Source organism: Zalophus californianus, chromosome 4, assembly GCF_009762305.2.
Source record: "Zalophus californianus isolate mZalCal1 chromosome 4, mZalCal1.pri.v2, whole genome shotgun sequence".
Classification (NCBI taxonomy): domain Eukaryota; kingdom Metazoa; phylum Chordata; class Mammalia; order Carnivora; family Otariidae; genus Zalophus; species Zalophus californianus.
In genome coordinates, this window is record NC_045598.1 from 117474766 (window position 1) to 117494380 (window position 19615).

At 46.1% G+C, this 19615-nt stretch overlaps 1 protein-coding gene across 6 annotated transcripts in view; it reads left to right on the forward strand.

Moving 5' to 3' along the window:
• Window positions 1-19615, forward strand: part of LYN (LYN proto-oncogene, Src family tyrosine kinase) — a 115143-nt gene that overhangs the window by 83334 nt on the left and 12194 nt on the right. The gene's annotated exons all lie outside the window — the stretch shown is intronic.

Genomic DNA, 19615 nt, shown 5'->3' on the forward strand with positions numbered 1-19615 from the left:
AACTCTAGGTTGGAACCCACCAGTCTGTTGGTGGTAAATGAGTGTCTGGAGGGAATTTGCTGCAGAAGTTTGTAGAATATTTGCCAATACCATCAGGTAATATGTCTGCTCATTCTGCCTCTTTGTAAAGAACCTAAAAGGTAAGTTAGGTTCTCATTCTGCAGCTCATGGCTACCCTTCCTCCCTGCTTCCCCCACCATAATATAATGAAGCAACTACTTTATTTTCCAAACCTTTGTTAATCAACCCCTGATTGATAGTGTAGGCCCATTTAATTTACTTAAACTGGAGGAAGAATTGTGTGGAGATAATGAATCAGATCCAGTGGCAAGGGAAAGCCTCGGGTCGCAGACTTGGCTCACCCCTCATCCAGGAGGCCAGATCTCCTTTCCACTCCATATTTGGTCTCACTTCTTCACCCCGGAATTCTCATGCATGACTCTATATTGAGGCCCCACGTTGCCAATTCTTCTTTCAAGCACAGAAGCCTCCTCAGAGGGGGAAAAGGCCAACACGGAAGAGATAACTAATTAATTCTACAAAATAATCTGAGTGGCACGCTGCACTGGCTGAGGGGGCATGGTCGTTACCCAGGAGGCATTACTAAGGAGCCATGGCTTAGAATGTAAATCCCAATATAAAATATAGAGATGGTGGCTAGCTCTTTGTACAGAATATGAGAAACATCACTCTCATTTTGCAAATGGAGCTATGGATGATGTGAATAGAGGGGAAGGCATTGAGCCGAGGGTTGGGGACAGTCATTTCATAGGCCCTGTCCTCATCTGTAAAATGAGAGGCACAGGTTAGGTCTCCCACAGCCTGATACTCCAACTCTGGAATTCCACGACTAAGAAATCTACTGAGAATATCTATGTGAATCATCACCCAGAAGTGAAATGAATGATTTTGGGTGTGTTCAGATGACGCTAATGTAAGATTTTGACATTGCTGTATATAAAGAACGATGAATGTATCACAGGGATGGAGTACTCTGGAGCCTGTAAATGCTACTTTATCTGTTTTGCATACTGAGCTTTATGTCTGAGACTTAAACTTTGTGAAAACTTATAAAGGGGCACCTGTGTGGCTCAGTCATTAAGCATGTGCCTTCGGCTCAGGTCATGATCCCAGGGTCCTGAGATTGAGTCCCACATCGGGCTCCCTGCTCACCTGGAAGCCTGTTCTCCCTCTCCCTCTGCCTGCCGCTCCCCCTGTTTGTGCTCTCTCTCTGTCGATCTCTCTGTGTCAAATGAATATATAAAAATCTTTAAAAAAGAAAGAAAGAAAAGAAAACTTGCAAAATGGGCAAATGAAACTAGAGGTCCTGTCAGAATTGCAAAACTGGATCATATGCAGTTTTCTTCTGAAAAAGTTGAAAGAATGGGAAACTGTCATTTAAAAATAGTTGAAAATGAGAACTCTCTTTTTCCCCACTTTGCTAGGTGGGAGTGGGGATGTTTAGCGGGTTTACATGGAGGAAACATGACTGGCTGTTTAAAATAGCAACGAAGGCAGGGGTGCCTGGTTGGCTCAGTCGTTAAGCGTCTGCTTTCGGCTCAGGTCATGATCCCAGACTCCTGGGATCGAGCCCCGCATCGGGCTCCCTGCTCCACGGGAAGCCTGCTTCTTCCTCTCCCACTCCCCATGCTTGTGTTCCTGCTCTTGCGCTCTCTCTCTCGCTCTCTGTCTCTGAGTAATAAATAAATAAAATCTTTAAAAAAATAAATAAAAAAATAAAATAGCAACGAAGGCATACGATGTTACTGTTGTTTCAATTTTGATTGGAAGACTTTCTAGCAGGAGTGAGAAGTGTTAAGCTAATGTAAAGGGGAGGACGTGGTACTTCTGGTCTGCATTCCAGATCTTCCTCTTAGCTCAATATTATTTTGTCCAATGGTGGCAATTTCTGGTCAGTGCTACTATAAGTCACAAAATAATTTCCTCCTTAGGGTCTCATCGTGGAAGCCCGCAAGGCCAGAATTAAAATGAAGTAGTTTAGGAGCGGGCAGAGTTGATTACCAGATGCTCACAATTTAAAAATGGAGACGGGAGCATTTTGAAAGGAGCAGCAGAGTGTGAATTCCGATTGATCTTTGAAGCCCTTGGCTTGCTTTCCCCATGTTCTTCTCACCCTCTTGGGACATTCCCCCCGCCCCCTTCACCCACGAGCATGTAGAAAGAACAGCCTGGCAGATCAGTAACAGCAGTGGATGGTGCACAAGGAGTCGGGCAGGGCCTTTCTGGGACGGGGGCTGCAGGCTGCTTTCAGAGCACATGCAGCTGGATGGACCCCGGGGGCAGGTAGGCTTCCTGGAGGAGGTGACCCTCAGAGCCAGGGTTGGCCCTGCTAGCCTGGGAGGTGTTGGATGTAGGGAGGAGTCTTTGAGGGAACTTCGTGCATAAGGACACAGAAAAGGGGCACAAGGGGTGCAAACGGGGCGTGTGGAAAGAATGGGGGGGACAGAACTAAGAGAGACTGGAAGTATTGTGCTCTCTTGACTTACATAGGAGGCACAGTTAACTGTTTTCTAGGTGACTCTAAGAAGATGTATTTGTGCCTCCACCCCCACCCCTCACATGCCCTCAGGGTGCTTGCTGTAGACAGGAGCTGGAGGATGGACCGGAAGCCTGGCCCTTCAGACCGTCCTTTTAATGGGGATCTCATGACTTCCCAGGGAGAATGGGTGAAGGGAGCAGAGCCCCAGGGAAAGGACGGAGGCCGGCCTGGGGACAGCAGGAGCATCGTCCTGGGAGACAGCCCTGTAAGGGGGAGGTAGGAACTTCCCATTGGGTTTTTGCAACCAGGAAGGCCTTGAAGAACTTGGAACTTGGCTACCCCTGTGAGTGTAGCAGTTTAGGTGGAAGCCCCACCCCTGGCCTCATGGCCCTTCCCTGTTCCTAGCTCTCCTCCCCTGCTCCCAGTTCTTGGAATCCTTTCTTTTGTCTGTACGGCTTCCTCTCTAAACCTGGTTGGCTTCTCCTCACCCTCCTGCCCTTCCCTCTCAGTTCTCCCCCACCATTCCCCAGCCACACTCTCGAAACAACTGATTTCTGTCATTACTTCAATGCAATTGGATAGTCTTTATTTTCAAAAGTAAGTTCATACCGATTATTTTCTATGAAGGAAAAAAAATGAAATAAAATTACTTAAAGAGAGATTTTTAAATGATGGATCTTTAAAAAATGTTTTTGTAGTGTGCTGTAGGGAAAAAAAAATCTTTCTTCCCCTGTCCTTGGAATGTGGGCCTTAACACTGTTACATTGCTCGTGGGTTTCATAAAATATAAAAATTGTTTTAAATTGAGTCACCAGAAGTCGCCCCCACACCCCCCGATCCCCACTTTAAGAACGGTTTGTTGTCTTCAGAGTTTATTGTGAGGTCAATTTGGCACCTGGAATGCATTTCCCTGGTGGCTTCACAGCCTCTGGCCAGCAGAGCAGAAGCCTTATTTGCTGTCCCTCACCAGGGAAATTGCATTTCTGATCTCCCTGGCACAGCTCAGCAGCCAGACTGAGGTCCTGCCCCAGGAATCGAGGGGCCAGGGATGCCGCAGCAAATGAGGGGCCGCCAGAGGGCAGCTGAGCCACAGGTGCCACCACGTGACCTCCCTCCCTCCTCACGAGGACACCCCTTTCTAGGAAACCCCTTGCTGGCCCCCTCCTGCAACCCCCAGAGCTCCTGCCCTTGGCAGCAGCCAGAGCCAGGGAGGTTGCAGTCCCCAGGAAGTGGGCCTGCAGGGGCCTCCCAGCCTGGCTTCCTCCCACCAACACCCCCCACACCCTACTCCAGGGTCAGCTCCTGGAGCCTCTCTTCTTTCCACCCCCTGCCCTGATAGACAGCTGGTAAACAAACTCTCTCGTTCCTTCTTCTGAAATATATCTCCCTCCCTCCCCCCAGTATCAAATCTCATCTGAACGATGGTGGTTGCCTATTAACTGTGTTGCTAGACTGAGCGAGTAGAAATTCACGGCCTCCCAGTGACATGTGACTTTCAGGTAAACAAGGAACAATGTTTGAGTAGCAGTGTTCTCTTTGTATTTTACCTGGCAACCTCTTCTTAAGGTCTCTTTGGCTTCCTCCTCCAAGCCGCCCGGAGTAGGCAGGGCCAATTAGATAAATGTATATGTGCATTTTGTAGTGCGGTCAAATATACATAACATAAAATTTTACCATTTTAACCATTTTTAAGTGTACTGTTCAGTGGCATGAAGTGCATCCACATTGTTATGCAACCGTTCCTCATATCCATCCCCAGAACTTTTTCATCTTCCCAAACTGGAAGTCCCCACCTGTTGAACACTGACTCCCCATTGCCTTCTCTCCCCGGCCCCTGGCAACCACCCCTTTCATTTCTGTCCCTGTGAAGTAGACTGCTTGAGGGGTCTCACCAATAGGATGATTTTGCATCCCTGCTTAGCACCTTCAGTGGATTCCCATCACATTTCTAAAATATCCTGATGGCCTATGATGATGGCCAACTCCCCAAGCATCCTGCCGTATTCCCATCGGGAGCCCACCAGGCTCTGTCCTATCTTAGTGCCTCTCCCAAGCCCCCTTCCGGAATCCACCCCTTCTGCTCCACCTCCTGTTCAAGGACACCTTCCCCAACCATCCCTCCTAAAATAATTCCATCCCAAGCCCCCGCTCAGCCCATTCTTCTCTATCTTGGCCTCCTGTTTGTTTCTTTCAGAACGCTTATGGCAGTTTGAATGTTTTGGTAAGTTCTTGTTTACCTTTGGTATCCCCAGCACTTATTGCCATGTAAATAGTAGTTGCTCAATCATATTTGTTGAACGACTCTATTGACCAAAGTGGGGACTGCCTATATTCAGTTTAAGACAATAAATTCTTTATTCTCTGCTTCATAAGCTCTGGGTCACTATTCAGGTGTATTTAACCGTAAAATATTTTCTTGATACATTCATTCTTCCTCTTCCTCCAAGTGTGTTTACTTTCCTGCACAAAACTTGCCTTGTTGGTCTAAACAGAAGTGAGAAAAGAAGAAGGAAGTAGAATACAAGTATCTGGGCCTTGATGTGAAGACAAAGAGCTGCTTGTTTCTCCTTGTCGGTGGAATAGAGAATGCCGGGAGGAATGAAAAATTATAAGCGAAACATTTAACACTGAAGCCAGTAGTGGATGCATTTAACTTGGGGAGGGGGGGAGTACCGAGCAAGGTTTTCATCCCACTGTGTCCTTCGGATCCTTTGGCGGCCTTTCCCTGGGGCTGGGGGAGCCCTGTGTCTGTGCCTGCAGCCACCTGCAGAGGCGAAGATGCTGGAATTCGAGTGGCGATGGGCTGGCTGATTCTTCTTCCAGTATCAGGATTTCCAGCTCCTGTTACATGTTCTCTCCACATCTCCTCCCGTGTCTAGAACGTAACTGGCTGGGCGACGCCTTGTGTTACAGAGCCGGCTGCTTGCACATTTCCTAATGAAGATCATTTTTGTACTTTCTCCCTATGGAAGATCCAGGCCTTCTCTCTCTCTACCCACCCCCTTCCCCCGCCAGGACCCCCAGCTTTGAGGTCCACCCCCCCTCCTCTTTGTAGCTGTCCCCGGATCCCTGGACACTTGTCACTGCCATGTTTCAGCGCTTCCTCCCTCCAGCGCCTGGAGACCCTGCCGTTGTTGGTAGGGATCCAAGCAGGTAGGCCTTCAGACTCAGGCCTCTCGGTTTCTTGACTTTCTCTCCTCCTGGACTCCGTCCTCTCTCCTCCACTGCTGCACGCAGCCCACTCTATGCTGATGACCAATAGCTGCACCCCACACAAGTCCTAGCCGGTCCACCGGCCCCCATCTGTCTGGCTCCCCCCACCCCCACCCCCCTGCCTCCACCTCCAACAATCGCTTCCCAGCACTCCCGACCCATCAAACCTTCCAACTGTCCCCATGTCTCCACTACCTTCGTTGTTTCTCTTCTGTCCTGACCTGGCTTCTGCAGACCCACTTGGGCCTCCCCAGACCCACTTGGGCCTCCCCCTTTGTCACACGTGCCTTAAGTCCTACGCTTTACCTGTTTGGGCCCCGTACCTCACAGCTGCTGCCAGCGCCGATGTGACATGCTGCCTTTTTGCACTTCTAAATCAAGGCCCGTGATGGGGCTGCCTCCTCACACTTCTAGACAACTGTTTTTCACCTTCTCCTTCTCCTCTGCACCTAAGCCTTACCTCCTCCCCCTGCCCTCCCTCAGTGGATTTCCAAAACCGCCCCCCCCCACCCCCTCATTCCTGGTGTGACAGCACCCTGCCTCAGGCAGCAGGTCCCACCCCCTCTTGCCATTTCAAGACATTGTTCTAGAAATTCCTCATTAGCGTTTCCCCCTCGTTTCTGTGCCATTCTCAAAAGAATTGCAAGTTCTCCCTTTCCTCCATCTCTCTCTCCAGCTACCTCCACCTCCATTTTTCTCCTCCCTTCTTGTAGGGTCAAAAGCCCTGGAAGAACTATCCTCATTTTTCCCAATTCCTTTCCTGTGCCCTACTCTTGAACTGGGCACCATTCACCAAAACAGGTCCTGGCAAGTTGTAGGTGATCCCACCACATGAGTTCAAGGGCATTCCTCTGCCTCTTCTCTGGTGGACTTCTGGCTATGGTTGGTGCAGCTGGTCCCTCCCTCTTCCCAGACATGCTCTCTTCATTTGGCTTCTGAGACGCCATTCCCACTGGCCATTTCCTCCTCATCTCCCAACATTTAACCATGGGAGGGTCCCAGAGCTCAGCCCTAGGACCTTCTCTTTCCCCACATTGACCTCCTAAGTGATCCCATTGAAAGTGTTGGGTTGCTTTTCTAGAGCCGCCATAACAAATCCCCGCCACCTGGGTGGCCTAAAACATCAGGGATTTATTCTCTCACAGTTCTGGGCACCACAAGTCCTAAATAAAGAGTCGGCTCAGATGTGCTCCCTCTGAAGGCTCTAGGGGAGGAGCCTTCCTTGCCTCTTCACCTCCTGGCTCCTGGTGTTCCCTGGCTTGTGGCAATAGTACTTCACTCTGTCTCTTTCCTCACAGCCCTGGTCCTCTGCATCCGTGTCTCAAAGCCCCCTCTGCCATTCTCTTATAAGACACTGGCCTTGGACACCGGTCATTGGATTTAGGATCCGCCCTAAACCCAGGATGGGACTCCATGGTGAGATCCTTAACTAATTCAATCTGCAAAGACTTTATTTCTAAATAAGTCACGTTCCGAGGGTCCAGGTGATCATGAATTTGAGGGGGGACTCTCTCTGGCCCAGCACAGTTGTCTATACTCTGAGCATTCTGAAGTGTCTCTCTCTAGCTCGATCTGCTCCCCCGAGCTGAGTGCTTATTCAGCATCTCCGCATGCATGTGTCTCAGGCATGTCAGACTCAACACTGCCCGAACAGAGCACCTGTCCTCCCCACTGCAGAACCTGCCCAACCAGAGCTTTCTCCCCATCTGGTGGCGGCAACTCCATCTTTCTAGTCATCGGGCCCCAACCTTGAAGTCATTGTTGACCCTCTTTCTCCTACGTCCAATCCTTCATCAAATCAGGTGATTCTACTTCTACAACAGATTCACATTCCTAACTCCTCCACCACTGTCACTCTGGCCCAAGTCCCACGCTGTCTCTCAAAACAAATTACTGAGGAGCTGCCTGATTCGTCTTGTGCTTCGGCTCTTGCTTCCTCCAGAGCCCATGTGAGACGCGGCAGCCAGAGTGCTGCTCCCAAAACCTAAATCAGATCAACATCCTCCTCTTCTCAGCCTCCAGTTGCTCTGTGCCTCACTCAGAAGACGAGCTGAAGGCCCCACAGAGGCTATCTGCCTGTGGTGGCAGTCTTGCCATAGACTATCTTTCAGAAGTTCCATCTTCTCACAAATGTTTTATTCTTTTATTTGTGTGGAAGTCTGTATCACAGGGTTTCTTGGACTTGCCTTATCATAAGACTCCCCTTGGGCCCTTGTTTAAACTCTGTAGGTTTCTGGGTCCTTCTCTTTGGTATCAGTAATTAAGAAGCAGGGCCCAGGACAAGCTGCAGGTTGTCTTGGGGACTTGGATGAGTCTGGAAAGCACTGTCCTTACGAATTTGCTGAACTAAGTGAGTGACCGTTTTTCTAGGTCATACATCTTGAAAAGTACAGTTGACCCTTGGACAGCACAGGTTTTAGGGGCACTGACCCCCCCTAAGCAGCTGAAAATCTGTGTATAACTTTTGACTCCCCCTGGACATAACTACTAGATCAAAGTCTTACTGATAACATGAAGTTGATTAACACAGATTTTGTATGTTACACATATTACATACTGTATTATGATAAAGTAAGCTAAAGAGAAAAAAATGTTATTAAGAAAATCATAAGGAAAGTAAAAAAAAAAAATCATAAGGAAGGGGTGCCTGGGTGGCTCAGTCGGTTAAGCATCTGCCTTCTGCTCAGGTCATGATTCCAGGGTCCTGGGATTGAGTCCCTCATCGGGCTCCCTGCTCAGCAGGGAGTCTGCTTCTCCCTCTGCCTCTCCCTCTGTGTGCTCGCTTTCTCTCAAATAAATAAATAAATCTTTTTTAAAAAGAGGAGAAAAAGAAAATCATACGGAGGATGCATTTATAGTACTGTACTGTATTTATCCACAAAAATCCACAAATAACGCCGCATAGTATGAACCTGTGTTGTTCAGGGGTTGAGTCTACTGCTTCTTTTCCCATAGCCATTAGGGAGGATTGTATTTCTCATCCTCCTTTGAGATCGTGAAGACCAGTAACTGTTTCCTCCAGTCATTAGGCACAGAGGAATTCTGCCTGGTGAACAAAATACTTGACAGTGCTTTTTCCTTGGGTTCAGCCATTTCAGCTCCCCCTCCTGCTCCCAGACCCTGAGGAAAGGGAAGATGGCATGAGAGGCAACCTTCATGGGCTCCATTCATAAACACATGTTATCTTGGAAACTTATTTCAAGAGGGTTGAAATATGAATAAAGATTATAGCAAAGCTGTCTCAGGTATATTTGGAATTTATCAGATCTCATGGTGTAGGCTTCATTAAATGGGTCACAGGAAAAATAAGTCAGGGGTGAATTTCAGAGCTAGAACTCAGGCTTTGCCCAGGGGTTCTTTTCACCCAACAAAACGCAAGTTCTTTAAAGTATTTTGTTGGAGTTGAAATAAGGCACCCGTGCCTATATATTTTCTTTGGTTCTTGGCTGTCTGACTTAGGGTATGTCTGTTGGCCTCTCTGGGAAGTAAACTTTGCAAAGTAGGGACTATGTTTAGTTGCCCACGGCACCCAGAACAGGACTAGGCTCCTGGCGGGCAGGCTGGACAGGGTGCAAATAAACGGAAAATGGTCCTCAGGCTAATGGAAGACCCTGCCTCAGAACGACAGTGATCTTCAGTGTTTTAACATGCTAAGAGTGTCCTCCAGGTGTGGCATCCTGTGAAGCCACAAGTCACTAGACACTCAGTTACACCCCTAGCTGCTTTATGTGAACTTGTGGCATCTACATGTATAATATGATCATGTAAATGTGAATACGTACTTAGTGAATAATCCTGAAGGTCTTTCAAGGTTCCTATAGCACAAAACACGTATTTATGCTCTGGGATATTCTGGGAAACTGTGATCCGTATCAGATTTCTTTTTTTTTTCTTACATAGAGGTTTTTTTTTTTTCCTCATTAGAAGTCAATGTAAGGGCACCTGGGTGGCTCAGTCCGTTAAGCGTCTGCCTTCGGCTCAGGTCATGATCTCAGGGTCCTGGGATCGAGTTCCACATTGAGCAATCTGCTCAGTGGCGAGTCTGCTTCTCCCTCTCCCTCTGTGATCTCTCTTGCTTTCCCTTTCTCTCAAATAAATAAAATCTTAAAAAAAAGGTCAATGCATACTTACGATAGAATTATTGAAAAAAATGAAAAAATAGTATTCAGATCCTATTATTCTCTTATAAGCATTTTTGTTTGTTCTTATGCTATATTTCAGTTTTATTTTATTTGTTTAATGATTTTTTAAGCATTATATCAATAATGGGTTAAAAAAGAAAGGTCTAACTATACTATAGCTTAGAAACTAAAAACCCCCATTCCTTGGTCCCAATTTTAGCAACTCTAATGCATCTTTCCAGGTACCAGCATAGATTATGGCCATTCTTCCCCAGCCCCCATGGAAATGCACGATATGTATCATGCTACAATTCTATAGCTTAACATATCTGGGCTATGTTTTTTTTTTTCTTTTTTGTATCAGTATAGAACGATCCCCCTCATTCTTTTAAAGCACTTATCACTGCTTCTGTATAGATGTCCTGTGATTTATTTAACCATTGCCTTATTGATGGACATTTATGTTATTTTCTGGGTTTTTCTGTTTGTCTTGTTTTTACTGTAAGAAACACTATATGGTGAAGAGCCTTTGCTACATTTTTGTATACTTGCACAAGTGTGTTTGAATGATAAATTGTAAGTTGTAGATCTACCAAAAGTGTGTATACATTTTAAATTTTGGTAATTATTCCTGAAAGTCTTTCCAAAAAAATGAGAGTACCTTTTGCTTCATCCCTTTGCCCAAACTGGGTATTATTAGCATTCTCTAATCCAATCCAATAAGTCAAATTTAGCATTCATTATTGCAATTTATGTTTATTTAATATAGATGAAGTCAAACACCTTTTTTTATATTCTTTGAAGTTTATTTTTCTGGGAACTCTTTCTTTAAACTTTTGCTCATTTTTTCAATCAGCTCGTCACCATCCATTTTAATTATTTCTAATCACACATTAGGTTTGTACCATATGTGCTGTTTCATATGTATTGGACTGAATATTATAGTTTTTCATTTTATGAAAAATCCTTCACAAACATGTATGTATCTTTACAGTACAATATTCTACTCCTATGATTCTATCACGATTTCTTTAACATTCCCTTATAGATTAACATAAGAAGAATCTCCAGTTCTTCACTAATACAAATAACAATACAAAACATTTCTGTGGACAAACCTTTACTTATTTTATTTCCTTACTTTAGAAGCCCCCCCCCCGCCCTTCCCCTGCCCCCAGTAGCCAGATAACCAGATCAGAACATGAATGTTTGTAAGTCTTTTGACATTTCCAGCTTGTTTTCACTGAGCAAAATTTGACATTTGAGGAGAGTGAATTGTTTCTCAGTTTGAGGTGCTTTGGGGGAATATCTTGGTTGGTTCACATTCCACCTCGGAGGCAATCCGTATTCAAGCTCAGAAGTAAGAGCCATTATTTTTTTCTCTTTTCCTCCCTCAGTGGGAGAAGTCGTGAACCATTTGCTTCCTTCTCTTTTCAAAGTGATAAGCAGGAGCATGGCTCATTAGCCACAGATCAAGGAGTAGTTCACTTAGATCGTCGTAGTAGCAGCAAAATTGATGTAGCAGAGGGAACAGTAAGCAAAGGCGATCTCTAATCCCCGAGTGCCATTTATCCACTCTACCGAAGTGGCCAGTCACTTTCACGACGGGGAGGGCAGGGGACTCTTTGGCAGATCATCCCTTTACCTTCGCAGGCAGTCGGTAGAAGGGAGCTAGCTAGTCACGCGGAGTCCGGAAGTCAGCTTCTGCCAAGGTTGGTGGCAGCCTCTCAGCCAAAGGGGGCCGGCAGGCAGGGGGGCTGCCAGCTGGCGTGCCCGGGGCTACACTTGAATACGGTGCCGGCAGCTTCCCGCCACTTGCCCCTTGGCTCTCCAAGATCAGCTCTACAGTTTGTCATTTGACATTATGAGCCAAATCTGGATTTGGGTCTTTCTGTGGTTAAGATTAGTAGCAGTGATAGTCATGAGAGTGATAATCTAGCATCAAGCATTTTTCCATTCTCCCTGTCAATCTCATCTGGGCTTTACCAGGTTGCTACTATTATTATCACCATTTTGCAGAGTGGAAAGTTTGAGGCTTCGAGAAGAAACTCACCCCCGTTTTATATAAACCCAAGCTGAGTCATTCTAAAGTTTCGGAACCCTCACAACAGTCTGACTCTGTCCTGAGCCATCAATGGTAATTCCTCTGCTTCCTGCCGATCCCAAGTTATGTATGCACATCTTGGCCAGGTTTAGCCAAGGCTGGATTGAGGAGCTGCCAAAGGGGAAGGAGGGACGTGGGAGGAGCTGTGGCTGCTTCCCACTTTGGTCTGGTCCCGCCCGGGCATGCATGGGTGCTCCCATCTGGTGTGCCATGGCAAGCTGCCACGTCTTGTCCTTGATGGGAAGCTGCATTGCACAGGTGGGTGGGTGATGAGTCCTCTGCTGGCCACTCTCCCTACAGCAAGAGCCTCTGCTGGGCGCTCACCCTGCTTTCCTACAGTGGGAGGCTTCCAGGACAGTTTTACGTGTGTGTGTTTGGGTGTGTAAAATATGCAGAACATGAAGTTCACCATTTTAATAATTTTTAGGTGCACAGTTCAATAGCAATAAGTACATTCATGTTGTTGTGCAATCATCACCACTGTCCATCTCCAGAACTTTTTTCATTTTGCAAAAATAAAACTCTAGACCCACTAAACACCTCCCCATTCTCCCTCCCACCGGCCTTTGACAACCACCTTTCTCCTTTCTGTCTCTATGAATTTGACTGCTCAAAGTACATAATATGAGTGGGATCGTACAGTATTTGCCCTTTTGTGACTGACTTATTTCACTTAACATAATGTCCTCAATTTTCATCCATGCATGTGTCAGAATTTCATTCCTTTTTTTAAGGCTAAATAATAGTCCATTGTGTGTATAGATCACATTTTGTTTATCCATTCATTCATCAGTGGACACTTAGGTTTCTTCTACCTCTTGGCTTTTGTGAAAAATGCTACTATGAACAGAGGTATACAAATATCTGTTACATATTGTACAAACACTTGCTTTTAATTTTAGGGGGATATACCCAGAAGTGGAATTGATGGATCACAGGGTAGTTCCATGTTTGTATGGTAATTTTTTTAAGAACACCCATTCTGTCTTCCACAGTGGCTGCACCATTTTATATTCCCACCAGCAGAGCATGAGGATTCCAATTTTTCCACATACTCACCAACACTGGTTATTTTCTGCTTTTTTGTTTGTTTGTTTTTTGCTTGTTTGTCTTTGTAATAGCCATCCTCATGGGTGTGAAGTACTCCAACAAGTTTTCATAAGAGAACATCTATGGGAATTGTTGAAAAATGTATCTTCCTTTTTTGCTAAAGAAGGTGAATCTCCTTCATGGAAACTTACTGATTTGAATATGATATTCAGTGACATTGTGGGTGTCTCCCTGAGACATTCTTGCATACCGTTGGATGGATTAAATGTTGACCAGTCACCAGAACCTCACCAGCCCAACGTTTGCATATAGCAAACTGCCCTCATCTTTGAGCTTTGAAGGTAGTCTGACAGACTGCAAACTTTAACTTGGCCACTTTATAAATTATCTTGTTTTTTTATTTCTCTTTTCCCTCCTTGTAACTTTCCGTGAGCCTTCCGCTATCTGTACCTCTTTGTAAAGGAAGAAGCCAGTCTGGATGAATGGTTAAGAGCACAGGTGGTGGGACCAGCCAAACTGGGATTCAAATCCAAGTTTATCCAGGAAAAAAATTACCTTCTCCAAGACTCAGCTTCCTAATGATTTTTTTTAAGATTTTATTTATTTATTTGAGAGAGAGAGAATGAGAAACAGAGAGCATGAGAGGGAGGAGGGTCAGAGGGAGAAGCAGACTCCTCGCCAAGCAGGGAGCCCGATGCGGGACTCGATCCCGGGACTCCAGGATCGTGACCTGAGCCGAAGGCAGTCGCTTAACCAACTGAGCCACCCAGGCGCCCCAAGATTCAACTTCCTTATCTTTGCTATGAAGATTGCCTGCCTCATAGGCTTCTTTTAAGGTTGATAAATGCCTGGCAGGTGCCTGGGCAGAGTAAGCCGCCAGTGCATGGCAGCTATAATCATCACTATCACCACCATCATCAAAGTAATACACTTCACTACTTCTTAGCAGTTTCACTTGAAAGAGAAAAATAAAGAAAAACATAATAACCAAATAAAACTAAAACAATATTTCTAAGAAATTTTCACCCCAAAACACAGCAAGGAATAAGCTCTCTGTTCCATCCCTTCCTCTACCAAATTACAGATTGAAGAGTGTAGGACTCCAGTATGGAAAGATCAATGAATATTAATAGAAAAATGTTTTTATAAAAACTATCAAGGGCTATAAAACAAATGCTGTCATATTTGGAGTACAGAGGAGATGTGTTCTTAATTAAGCTTTCTTTTTGAAAGCTCCCTGTTGTCTTACATTCTATTTTTCTGCGGTCATTAAATGCTCTGTAGCTCAGATTGACCCTAGGGGATCCCTATTACAAAGGATCCTTCACATAGACTGTAGGTTTTACCCAATTGCTTTTCATTGGTTCCATTCCAACTTATTAATATTATCATTATCATTATTTCACACGCTTCCTAGGACTTTTGAAAGTGATCGATTATTTGAATTCTATTTTTCCCAAGTGTAGGAAGGAAATACATCATCTAAAGAATAAAGTTATCGATGCCTATTAGGACAGGTAAAGCAATAAAACCAGATTTTTATTCTTTCCTGCCTTTTGGCACTTTTCTTGTTTAATTTCTCTCATTGCTTGTCTAGATGATAAATGTTTTCCAACCAGCCAATTCTAAGACAGGTTTTATTTTCAGTTCCAGATTCTCATTTAGGCTGGAATTTCCTGGGGCAGATTTTAGCTTTGCTTGAGAGATCACATTGAGTCCCTCAATTAGGTTCCTTTCATTCCTTTATTCCCTCCGTCATCTGACTCAAATGTGGGCTTCTTCTCATTAAAATAAAAAATAACTCACTAAGCAAGATAGCTTGTTATTTGCCAATTTCTCAGAAAAGTGATAGTAATTAGGATGAATACAAGAACACCAGAGCAAGACTTCCAGAGCAAGGCAGTCCACACAAACATTTTGTTATGTGTCCAAAGCGTCACTCAGATTCTCTGGGGAAAGCAGCCCAGTGTGTGTGCCAGGCAAGCCATCCAAGAGCACAGGCTTGGGACAGGCTACTGAAGGCTCAGAGCCTGAGCATCTGAATGGGAGAGAAACTGCTGGAAGCTGGGGCATACGTACTATGTGGGATGCTGGGTGGACACGCTTCTGATTGGACCTCTAAGAAAAACAGGAAAAGATGAGTGACTTCTGTGGTCATTGCTAACGAGGAAGGTCACTTACGAGGAGGATTATTTGAGCTCTGCTTTGGTATGTAAAAACATAATTGAGATTTTTTTTTCCCCCTCTAGAGTTGTATTCCACATAAAATAAGCCCACTGGACATTTCCCCAGCGGCTGGAGTCCTTAGGTATTTCCTGCCCCAAGCAGAACTGTCCTGAGACCCCCAGTTGGCCATTGTCAACTTGCTCCTCAGTAAATGTATTTGATGATGGAAGCTGTGCATCACTCGGAGAGTGGGAGCCTTGTTGCCTTCCTCAGAGCAGCCCGGGCAGGGGTGTGTGAAGAGGGTCTGCTGAGCTGCCCGCCATATTTACTCCCCATTTTGGGAAGAGGAACGTGGACTTTCTATCTGAACGCTAATGTTGGAGAAGGAATTTAAATGAGTTAGCTCAGCTCACATGCTTCTGAAAACTCTGGTCTGATTTCTGACCTTGTACCCTGGGGGGAAAAATGTATTTGCAAAGTAAACAGAACTCTAGATTTAGTGTTCTGTGCCCACTTTGCGATCATAAGTGTGCACACGGGCGTGTATGGGTGTGTATGTGTTTGTGCGTAGTCGAAAGTAATGAGCAGAGGCTGTAGTGCTTTACAGAATGTTGGCGTTCTGAAAACTGGCCATAGGCTTGTGTGTATTTGTGTGTGTGTAAAATCACATCTGTAGATATGAATACACCAGAAAATAGACACACGCTGGTGATACCACCATGCAGAGTATGCCCGTAAGGCCCCTCTGAGGTGCTGAGGAGGGTCTGAAATCCACCCCGATCCAGCTCCCCCACCAGCTAAGACACCTGGCTCACCTCCCCCTGGAGGACGGTGCCTTCGACCTTGTTATAGGCCACGGAGGGTACATCTGTTGGGAGGGATGATACTTTCTATTTCACACCAGCAGCAGAAGAGACAGGCCAGCGTATTTGGGGTCAGAGCATTTGATAATACCTTTTTTCCCTGGTTGCACGTGTGTTTTTAGCCCGTTCATTTCCCCCATGCAGACACCAGATGAGCAATTTCTTTTCTTCTCACACTGCATCCAAAAGGCCTTTCGGAAAAACTTGCATTGCATGGGACTAGAAGTCTGCTCCTCGAGTACCTGACAAGATAAGACTGCCCTTTACCTTGGGGACAGCATTTTTAATATGGCCCCTGTGCCTAGAACTTGCACCAGGTACTAGATGCCTGGAACTTCACCAGAGCCCATGTGGGTTACTGGCTCAGGGTCACTATCTTAATAATTCCTCTTGGCCCTCCCAGGATGGCAGAACACCACACACACACACACACACACACACACACACACACACACACACACACACACACACACCCCAAAGGGAGAAATGTCATCATCATATATTTCCACTGAAGGGACAAAAAGAGGAACTTAAAAAATGTACATTTGCCATGCTCTGTGAGCTGAAGAACATGAGAAATGCAAAGCACACCTAAACGTAAATCAGCTAGCTTTAAACCCAGAGTAGGAAAACATCCCTAACATTGTCTTCTTACATGATTGGTCTCATCTTAGGTAATGGGGACACGTTTTATATCAACTTTCCAGTAGCTTCACACCCAGACTCTCTCATAGAGTTAGGAATGAGTACGTGAACATGAGAGACATGTTTCATTCCTTCGTTAGCCTCAGCAGGGAGTTTACAGAAATTGAGGTCTTCTCGAGTTTGTATATCACCAGACCTGGTGTTGTGAGGCCGCTGTGGTCCAGAATGAAGACAATCTCTTCCTAAGATTTAAAACATAAGGATAAAATCATTCCCATGTCCTCTGAATAATGGCCCAGCCCCAGAACATGATATAGAGAGACGGAGGCCACGGTCCCCTGTCCCCAGGCTGTGAGGCTGGAGGAGTCTCTCTCGCTGAGTGATAGGAAATACAGAGGCTCAAGACACATATGCAGAGCTGTTGATGGACTAGGTCTTCAGCCAAGGCATTGCCAGCACCTCTGTCATCAGGCCCTGAACCTTAGCCTCCTTCCTGCTGGCCCAGGCTCCTTACTGCTGGGTGCACACCTTGCTCCTTCTGTGGCTTAAGCTGAGCTGTACGGGAGCTTCCTTTCCCAAGCATTATGAGGACAGCAATCCACTTGGCAAGGTTGTAGGTAATGTGTTGAGACCAAGAGTTCCTTCCAATCTATGTAGAACGTTGAGTTTTTTTTAATTTTTTTTTTTCAAAGATTTTAAAAGAGAGAGGGAGAGAGAGCACAAGCAGGGGAGAGGGAGAAGTAGGCTCCCAACTGAGCAGGGAGCCCCATGCGGGACTCCATCCAAGGACCGCCAGGACTCCGGGATCCTGACCTGAGCCGAAGGCAGACGCTTTACTGACCAAGTCACCCAGGCGCCCCCTGTAGAACTTTGAATCCTAAAATAGCTTAAGTTTAAAAGTGTATGATCTAGTGTGGTGCTTCTGAAACCTTAATGTGCATGCATATCACCCACAAATCTTGTTAAAATTCAGATTTTGAATGAATACATCTGGGTCTGAGTTGAAAATGCTACACTTCTGCCAAGTTCCCACTTGATGTTAAGGCTGCTCCTGACCTGAGGGCCACACTTTGTGTCACAAGGGTCTAGAGTGGTTCTCCACCTGGACTGCCCCACTCCCATAGATTCAGGTTTAATTGGGTGAGGGTGAGGTGTAGGTGGTGGTAGTATGTAAAGATCCCCAGGGACACAGCTGGCTGTGTTAAGAAATACTAGCATAGGGTTACGACTTAACTGCTAAATGCACAGAAGGGAAATTCAGTTGACTTCCAAACCATTGCACTAACCTGTGGTGTGACACTAGGAAAGAAATTTCCTTCCAGCTTCATCAAAGTTCTAAGAGGAGTGACAGTTACTGCTTTTTTTTTTTATAACATTTTTTTTCAATAACATTTAGATCATTAAAATCCACCAGCAAGAATAAGAGAGACGTGGGTAGTTTGTGCCGTGGCCTAGAGGCTCTGTCCATGCCACCAGCACACATCTGTGTGGGTCAGTCTGTGTCCCTAGAGGGGGGCACAGCGGAGGTTCTCAGGGCCAAGGCCAAGTGCAAGTGCAGATTCAGCTTGAGATGGTGGCTGACTTCAGCTCTTTGGGGTTCTTGTCCCCATTTGTATATAGCTATTGGAATGTGACCTAAGGGCCCAAGGATAGGAATGTACACACCCTACACCTGCCCTGAGGGATTTACATTCCTGCTGCAATCATAGGTAAACAGAGAAGGAGTTGGGGCCCTGAGACCACGCACATTAGCAGAGGAGAGTCTGGTAAGGCTCCTTAGAGGAAGTGACATCTCCACTAAGGCCTTCAGAATGAGTTGGCTGGCCCAAGGGCCAAGAGTGAACATTCCAAGCAGAGACAGCTGTGGAACCGGGATACAGGACAGGAGCTGGTGAACGGGGAGGAAGCAGGAGGGTTGAGCAGGCGCCGGGTCACACAGCAGCAGTGATAAGGAGTTCGGACACTGGGACACCTGGGTGGCTCAGTGGGTTAAGCCCCTGCTTTTTGCTCAGGTCATGATCCCCGGGTCCTGGGATCGAGCCCCGCATCGGGCTCCCTGCTCAGCGGGGAGCCTGCTTCTCCCTCTCCCTCTGCCTGCCGCTCCCCCTGCTTGTGCACTTGCTCTCTCTCTCTCTCTCTCTCTCTCTCTGACAAATAAATAAATGAAATCTTAAAAAAAAAGTTCAGACCTTGTCTTGAAGCTAGTTTTAAGCAGGGAATGACCTGGTCAGACTTGCACAGAGGATTAAAGTATTCCTGTGGAGGGATGCGGTGGCCCAGACCATCACGGAAGTGAGGGCAGGGACCTGACTCCAGCGACACCTGCTCGGGGTCATGCAGCCCGGGTCTTCTGCACTTGACCAGCACTGCTCCAGGGCCATGCACTCTGGTATTGCTTGGAAAAGCTGTACGTTATTAAATTGTCACTTCTACAAAAGCAAAAGATCAGACCTCTGTTGTTCTTTCCGATGTATGATTTTCTCTGTTCAAAACGGTGTTCCTCGGTGTCAGTCAGATGCCAACTGCTGGGCTGATGGGACGCTGAGACCTGCCCTTGTGTGTGCTGATTATTACCCACCAGACTTGTGGCCGCGAAAATCCCATCTGCCCAATTCCTGCAGCAGTGTGCTGGCAACATAGTATTCTGGTAGTACTGAAAACCCAGCATGTTTCCTAAAGAACTTTCTGAGAAGAGGCTTGGCGACAAGCTTGAGGGTTCCAAGAGATACACAGGAAGGCAGACAAGGTACAAGGTGTGGCTTCTGCCCTGGAGGTGTCTCCTGTCTGGCAGGATGACAACAATAGGCACACAAAAGAGGGTGAAAATAAAGACAGAGCTCTGATCAGTAGGTGCAGATGGTTTTTGTACAAACTGACCATTGAGGGTGGGCAGAGAGTGAAGAGAAACCATCCAAGAAGAGTTCAGGGAAGGCCCTCTGGGCAGAAGGTAAAT